Source organism: Halyomorpha halys, unplaced genomic scaffold, assembly GCF_000696795.3.
Source record: "Halyomorpha halys isolate HHAL.00 unplaced genomic scaffold, Hhal_1.1 Scaffold12.1, whole genome shotgun sequence".
NCBI lineage: Eukaryota > Metazoa > Arthropoda > Insecta > Hemiptera > Pentatomidae > Halyomorpha > Halyomorpha halys.
The window spans coordinates 1,362,125-1,369,566 of NW_027109908.1; the positions used below are offsets into that span (position 1 = coordinate 1,362,125).

At 30.3% G+C, this 7,442-nt stretch overlaps 1 long non-coding RNA gene across 1 annotated transcript in view; it reads right to left on the reverse strand.

Annotated features, from left to right (window-relative positions):
* The window catches only part of LOC106679299 (uncharacterized), a 10,345-nt gene extending 8,665 nt beyond the window's left edge, over nucleotides 1-1,680 (reverse strand). The window contains exon 1 of the long non-coding RNA XR_001342926.2: nucleotides 1,389-1,680. This is a non-coding gene — a long non-coding RNA (uncharacterized lncRNA). The remainder of the gene's footprint in view (nucleotides 1-1,388) is intronic.
* Between the last annotated feature and the right edge of the window lie 5,762 nt (nucleotides 1,681-7,442).

Genomic DNA, 7,442 nt, shown 5'->3' on the forward strand with positions numbered 1-7,442 from the left:
ATAAGTAGTATTTCTACTTAGAAACTAAGAATTATATATACACTTAATACATTTTATCTTGATTTGCCTTATGGCATTATAAGATGTTACAAGCTTAGTCCGCTGAAGGCGGTTTTTACATGTGTAGCTGGATTGCCAGGCGCTAAGAAGGAATGGGGAGGGACCATTCCAGCTGAGGAAAACTTAATTTTTTTTTTTTTTCGTACCCTCCTAAAATTTTAAATTAGTTTCTTATGTGCACATATGGTGAGGTGTGCCATATGTACAGCTGGTATTTTTGATACCTTTCATTGCCTTTAGGCATTATAAGGTTGTATAACATCTTAGTTATTTATGTGGCTTGATTGGCTTACGCCAGTAGATTATTGGAGCGGGGAGGGGCCGTTCCGCTGGTGGTTAAGGAAAACTTAATTTTTTTTTTTCTGACCTAGAAAATTAAAAACAATAAATTAAATATATACAAAGAAATAAGTGTATATATACAGGTAAGTAAGATCTTGGATTGCCATTGTGGCATTATAAGATAGGCTGCCGGGTCCACTGAAGGCGGTGTCATCGATGATGGCATGAGTCTGCCGTGAGCGTACTAGGAATAGGAAAGGAAAACTTAATATTCGAGTAAACATATTTACTGAGATTGTGAATGCAAAAATTCAAGTACCAAAAACTACATGTGTGACATATTGCTCATGGTGGAATGGATTACATGTTTAATTTTCACAACTTTTTTTTTAATAAATAATAAATTTTTCAATGGATGATTCCTGGACTTATACGAAACACTCATTTGTTCGTTAATGTTAAGTAAATAAATGTATAATTTAACTTTGCTATAGTAACGCTACCTATGAGCGAAGGGAAGAATGCAGTCGGGAAAGATTAGGCGATCTCTGCATTTGAAGTTTGCATCGGATTTATTTATTTTTCTTATTTATTCCCTTAGTTATTCATATAATTATTTAATATTTTGCGTTTATTCATTATATAATACTTTTAAAAATGAGAACTGTTCATTTTTTAAATAAATAAACTTAAAGATACTTAACCTAAAGAATTTTTGAAAATTTGGCATTCAAGACCTATTAGTATACTTCAATGATGATAAAACCAATCTGATAGTAAATACCTCTTAATTTCTCTTTGAATCGTTTTTCTGTGGAAAATACTTGAAAATTGCCAATTTTTATTTATTTGCTTCAAACTTTGCACATACATGTCTATCGACTCTCCAGATTGTTGGGATCTGGTTGCTAAACAGTGCCTAGCGTATATTTCATTCTTAGCCTTTAAGTGTGGTGCTTCAAATGAGGTAATAGCGGTATCAAAAGTTACTTCACTAATGTATTAGATAATTTTAGGAGCTATATAATTGGTTACTTGCAACTTACCATCCTCGTTTACATTTTTTTAAGTTCTTTAGGAAGGTTTCGAAAGTTCATTTCCACTGTATCCACTTTTCTTAAGCTGTAACTGCAGAGAGGTATGTTCCAAAGCGTTCAGGTTCTAGATATTTGACATAGTGTTAAAAATTATGAGATTTTTTCCTTATTATGTTGTAGTAAATCCAAAATAATCATAAATCAGTCAATAATGCTTTAATAAGCATAAACTTTATATATGTCACTGAACACACTTCACAAACAGTTGTTTATAACACTACTATGAACTTTGCAGACAACGGAACTGAACGAATTCCACAAACAGCTACTATAAAACACATGTTATAAGAATAATAAATACCATAAATTCACAGTTCTTATTTCCACACTCTCTGTGTTGATCATACTGTGAAATGGTTTTATCATCAAGTCTGCTTTATTCTGAGGAAATTACCGTTTTAGTGGACTTTATTACTAACACTGTAGGTCGAAGATCAGTAGTGATTTTGGTGCACTTTCATAATTAAATGGATATTTCGTTCTATTTGTTTAGTAACAGAGGTTCATGCATATTTTCTTAAGATAATATGTCTGTTGGTTCATAAGTAAGATCAATCATATCTAATCATAGTTATCACCAGGATTAGTATAGATTATATATCTAAGCTTATCAACTGCCAAAGAGGACATTGAATTCTTCTGATCAAAAATGAAACTTTTTTCTGCACTTGGGCTATATCTTTGTATATGTGTTGTAATTTTAGTTTGTGCCAATCCATCTAACACGCAGGAATATGAAGTGAAATCGTTAAGTAAGGCTTTATATAGCATCAAACTAATGTAATAATTTTGTTGTTGTTAACATTGAATAAAGTTAAACGTGATTTATTTATTTGTTTTTAAGCTTTAAGAACAATTGATGCACGGACGGAAGGGCCCAAAACAAATCACTGTCGAGGGAAAAGAGGAGCCTGTTGCCCTTATTATTATCGATGCTGTTACTGGGGTAAACACTGTTGTTTTGGAAAAAGGTGAAAACTTTTGTTATTCTAAATATTAAAACTAAATATTTAAGGCGTACCCGGGATCACAAGGGGGGGGGGGCAAGCCATAGCCAATCAGATTGTGACGTTTCAGCACAGAAAAGGCGTATGAAGCTAAAATTTTAAGCAAATTAAATAAAATTAGTATTTGCTGGAAAAAAAGAATAATTTTTATTAAATTCATAATTTTTTTTTCATTTTTAGGGGGGAGGGGGACAGCTGCTCCCTCCTGCCCCCGCTGAGTACCCCCAAGTAAATATTTCTCCTTAGGCTCTTCCATAAGTCGAAACGTTTCCAAAGAGGAACTTCACAAAAATCGTTACATAAAGTCCATTTAACCAAAGAAAATGCCTCATGATGTGTTAAATGTAAAATGTTTTGCCATGTTAAATTTTATAAGTACTGGGTTGTGAGCAGCCCTATTTAAAGTCACGTTAAATGGTAAATACATAAGAGACCCAAGCGGATTTTCTGAGCAGCTTGTTTTATAACCTTCCCTTCCAAAACTTTGTGTTATTGTTTGCTTCTAAGTTTTGATTAAAGTAACTTATTAAAACATGCCCAGAGTGGAAGTTGTGTGAAAGTATTACCGCCATTATTGCTTTATTAGATTTAAAAATGTCCAAAACAATATTAATATTTTTTTTTCGGCCAAGACTCCCATTGGAGTCCTATACTATACTGCCTAACCAATGGTTGGGGGTCAAAGTTCTTCATTTTGTGGGACCGCCACTCAGTGAAAAAAGTCAACGTCCCAGGCCGGATTCGAACCGGCACCGCCAATAGACATCAAAATTGGTAAGACTGTGTCTTAACCACTGAGCTGTGGGCGGCCCCAATATTAATATATAATCAAAACACTAAGTACGAGCAAGTAACCTAACAAAATGATGACAAACTCAGCTGGTTTATTGCATGACGTCATTCTCCATTTTACAGACATTGTAAGCGATCCTCAACCATGTTATATGTTATATCGTTTTAGTATGGTAAAAGAAGAAAATATTTCTCCATTTAACACGCTTTAACATGTTAAACTAAAGATCATAAATACCCCTTCTGCATCCAAGATTGGTGGGTTGTAGTGGAAAAGGTTTCTTGATTTTTAGTTGTCAAATGTCCTAAGGCATCTTTAGTTTAACTTGTTAAAGTATGTTAAAAAGAAAAAATTGTGTTAAATGGAGAAATATTTACTTCTTTTAGCATGTTAAAAAAATATAAAATTTAACTTGGTTAAAAGTCAGTTAATAAGTTTGCTAACTGGAGAGCTACTAAACAGATTAGCTGAGCGTCTCGCCATTTTGTTTGCTGTCATTTTTATCGCTTATTTGCTCGTAGATCGTTTTTGTTTTTGGACTTTTTTTAAACTCTAACAAGTAATGGATACAAATAATCAAATTCGGGAAATTTTTGGAAGAAAAAGTTGCCTTGGAGCTCATTTGCACTTAACATATAATATAGACTTAGAATTGGGTTGCTCACAATCGTATAGTTATAATATTTAGCATGTTAAAACCTTTTATATTTAAAACAACATCATGAATACTCATATTATAGCATTTCGTACAAAGCGAAACTCATTATTAAACCTTATGTTGTATGTACAAGTTTGTCACTTTTCGCAAATCCAAGATTTGTACAAATGCTTGGTAAACAAGCAAAGCAACAAACGTCAGTGTCTACATGCTTGTTTTGTACTTTTGAATCGTTACGACTAAGTTATACATTTTATTTACTCTATTTTCATTATTAAAAGTAGCAAAATAAATGTAGGAGAAAGGAAAATAAAGGAAACGTAAATATTAGGAATATAGGTTGTAGATGAGAAAGATTCATTTAAATAGTACTACATAACCTAGAAGGTTTGATTTAATTACCTAGACATATAATGTCTTCACAAATATATATTTCTGCTTTATTAAATAAAAAACGAACTGCTAAAGTTAATTAATAAGATTTGAGAACAATGTATTTACACCGAACCTGTATAAATTCAAAATATACAACCTTAAACAAGAGTTGAGTATTGCATCCAAAGGTTGGGGAAATTTTTTTATTAATTAATAATAATTTACTTATAAAGCAATGCAAACTGAAACTAAACGTGAGGGAGCAACACAAATGCCCTATAGAACAAGAGCCCAAGAGGAGAAAATGGAAGTTATTTCACCCCAATTTTTGATTACTTTAATGAAAACTATGTATAATTAATAGTCAAAATTGACAAGTCTGCCAAGTATAGGTAGAGGGATTAAAAAATAGCGGCTGTTTCAAAACCTTAAAAAAACTTTTCATTCGGAGCTTTATATTTTAAAAACTACCAACAACACAAAAAAATCTAAGACAACATAATTTAAAGAAGAATAAATTTGCTGAAATATTAGCCCTAATAGAGCTATTTACGTCCAATAGTTCTCGAGATATAGCTTTTTAAAAAGCAAAATTTCTTTTAAAAAATGTAGGGAAAGATTAGTAGTTAGTTAATTTATTTTGAGAAAACTATATTTCAGGACCTACGTGACGTATAAATGTCTATTAGCACTCAAATTAAAGCTAGTTTAATGGACTATAAAGTAGTTTATGACCTTTACCTTCGGAGAAATAGTAGTTTTCATAATATTTGCTAAAATAAATTGATTTATAGTTGTTCGGACAATAAGTTTGATTTATGAAAAATTTTATTTCAGAATTATTTTTGTCAGCCATCACTCAAAATAAAGGAAAGTTAACTTACTATAAAGTAGTTTATGACACTTATCTTCGTAGGGTTAGTAGTTTTTATGATATTCACATATGAATATAAATTTGGCAAATGAAAATTTGTCCCAATTATAAAACAATTTATTTTAGCAAATTTCATCTAAACTAATATTCCTACGAAGATAAACATCATAAACTACTTTATAGCTTATTAAACTAGCTTTAATTTGAGTGCTAATAGACATATGTACGTCAAATGGTTTTTGAGATATAAACTTTTCAAAATAAATTCACCAACTACTGATCTTTCAGTCCGTCCCAGACAACATTTTTATGAAATGTTGCTTTTTAAAAAGCGATATCTCGAAAATTATTTAATGTAAATAACTCTATAAGGACTCATATTTTAGCACATTTACTCTTTTTTAAATGACGTTCTCTTAGGTTTTTTTGTGTTGCTCCTATTTTTTAAGACATAGAGCCCCGAATGAAAAATTAGTTTTTTTTATCGCTTTGAAACAGCCACCATTTTTTATTTCCCCAACCTATACTTGACAGAGTATCAATTTTGACTATTAATTATACATGGTTTTCACTAAAGTAATCAAAAATTGGGGTGAGATAGCTGCCTTTTTTTCCCTCTTGGGCTCTTGTACTACTTGAGCATGTGCGTATTTACCATTATTTAGCAAACGTGTAGATCCATTTTTAAATTGAGGGATTATGATAATCTCCAGTGTTAGCAATCAAATTAACATTATTATTATGATAATATATTATTTAAACTAAATCATAATATTCATATTAAAAACGTTCTAACGCCACAAAAATGCATTTAAAAAATAAAATATGTGTTATACATAATGCAAATTCTGTTTGAGACAGATATTTTTAGTAATTATAAAAAACATCCATTTGGTCTCAACTCTGAAGAACATCTCAGAGGATTTCAGAAGAGAGAATATTTTCAAGGAGTGTCAAGATAATTAGTGATACAAATGTTGAGATTTATATTATAACTACTACCGAATATGTGTCCCAACAGAACCAAAGGGCGTAACAAAAATATAAGGCCATTCCCTTAATGTAAATAAAGTAATCCCGATAGTTTACCAAGTGATTATAAAGTCAAGTAACTATTTATAAAAAAAAAAAAAAAACATATCTAAACATGTAAGGAAATATATAGTTTCAGAATTCTTTTATATAAGTAGAAATTGTAGTGTGAGTTAAACTAACGACTAACTAGTTCATTTTAAAAACCTATAACATTATTATGAACAAAATGGTCAGGGGTGAGTTCACAAGAAAAAGAAAACAGATATTTATTTGCCCACGTTTCGCCCCACTTTGTAGAGCTTCGTCAGGGCTAAAAAGATACAAAAAAAACTAAAAATATTTTGACATAGGATAAAATACAAAAGATTAATTAAGGTATAGTTAAAATTATATAAATATAAGTGAAAAAAAAATATACACAAATGAAGGAAAATAGTATAAATTCAAAATAGACAATGATAAGAATACAAAAAATTACGTAAACTATTAGGTTAAAATGAAAAGTAGACGTAATAACACGTAAAATAGAAAAGTAGAAATGAGAAAACAAAATTTAACAAACTAAAAACTGGAAAATAAAGAAGTAAGTCAAGATTATATAAAAGTCGAGAAAGAATAAATACTATAAAATTAATAATAATAATAATAATAATAATAATAATAAATAATGAATAAAGAACAAATGAGGACCACCCAGCTGTGCCTGCTCAAGCCAATACGAAGCTGAAAGAATATCGGAGTTAAGAAGTATAAAGAAGTGGAGGGGAGGAACCCTTTAAGGTTTTAACTTCAAATACGTGAAATAAAATAAAGAGATATACAAATATGGTAATGATAGTAATGTCTAATTGTCTAATTTAGGAAAAATCAAATATAAATTAAATAAAAGAATAAGTAATAATATATACCGATAGAAAATATAGTTGCTATAATACAGTAAATACAAATTTGGTATAATATAATAAATTTAAAACAAGTAAATGCGAACACTAAATAAAAAGTGTAAACATAAATATTTATTTATTAAATAAATCAAAACTTGTATCCTTTTTAGTCTCAACACTTTGTTGAGGGGGTTTGTGTATTGGTAGTGATTTGGTGGATAATTTTGAAATAAGAAGATTTAGATATTTATGATGAGGGGTAGATAGTTGACCGTAGAGATTAATACTTGGAGAAGTTTGTCGGGGGGTGCGGTCAGCAAAGAACAACATAAATAAACAAAACCATATTTATTTATTTTATGCCGACGTTTCGACCT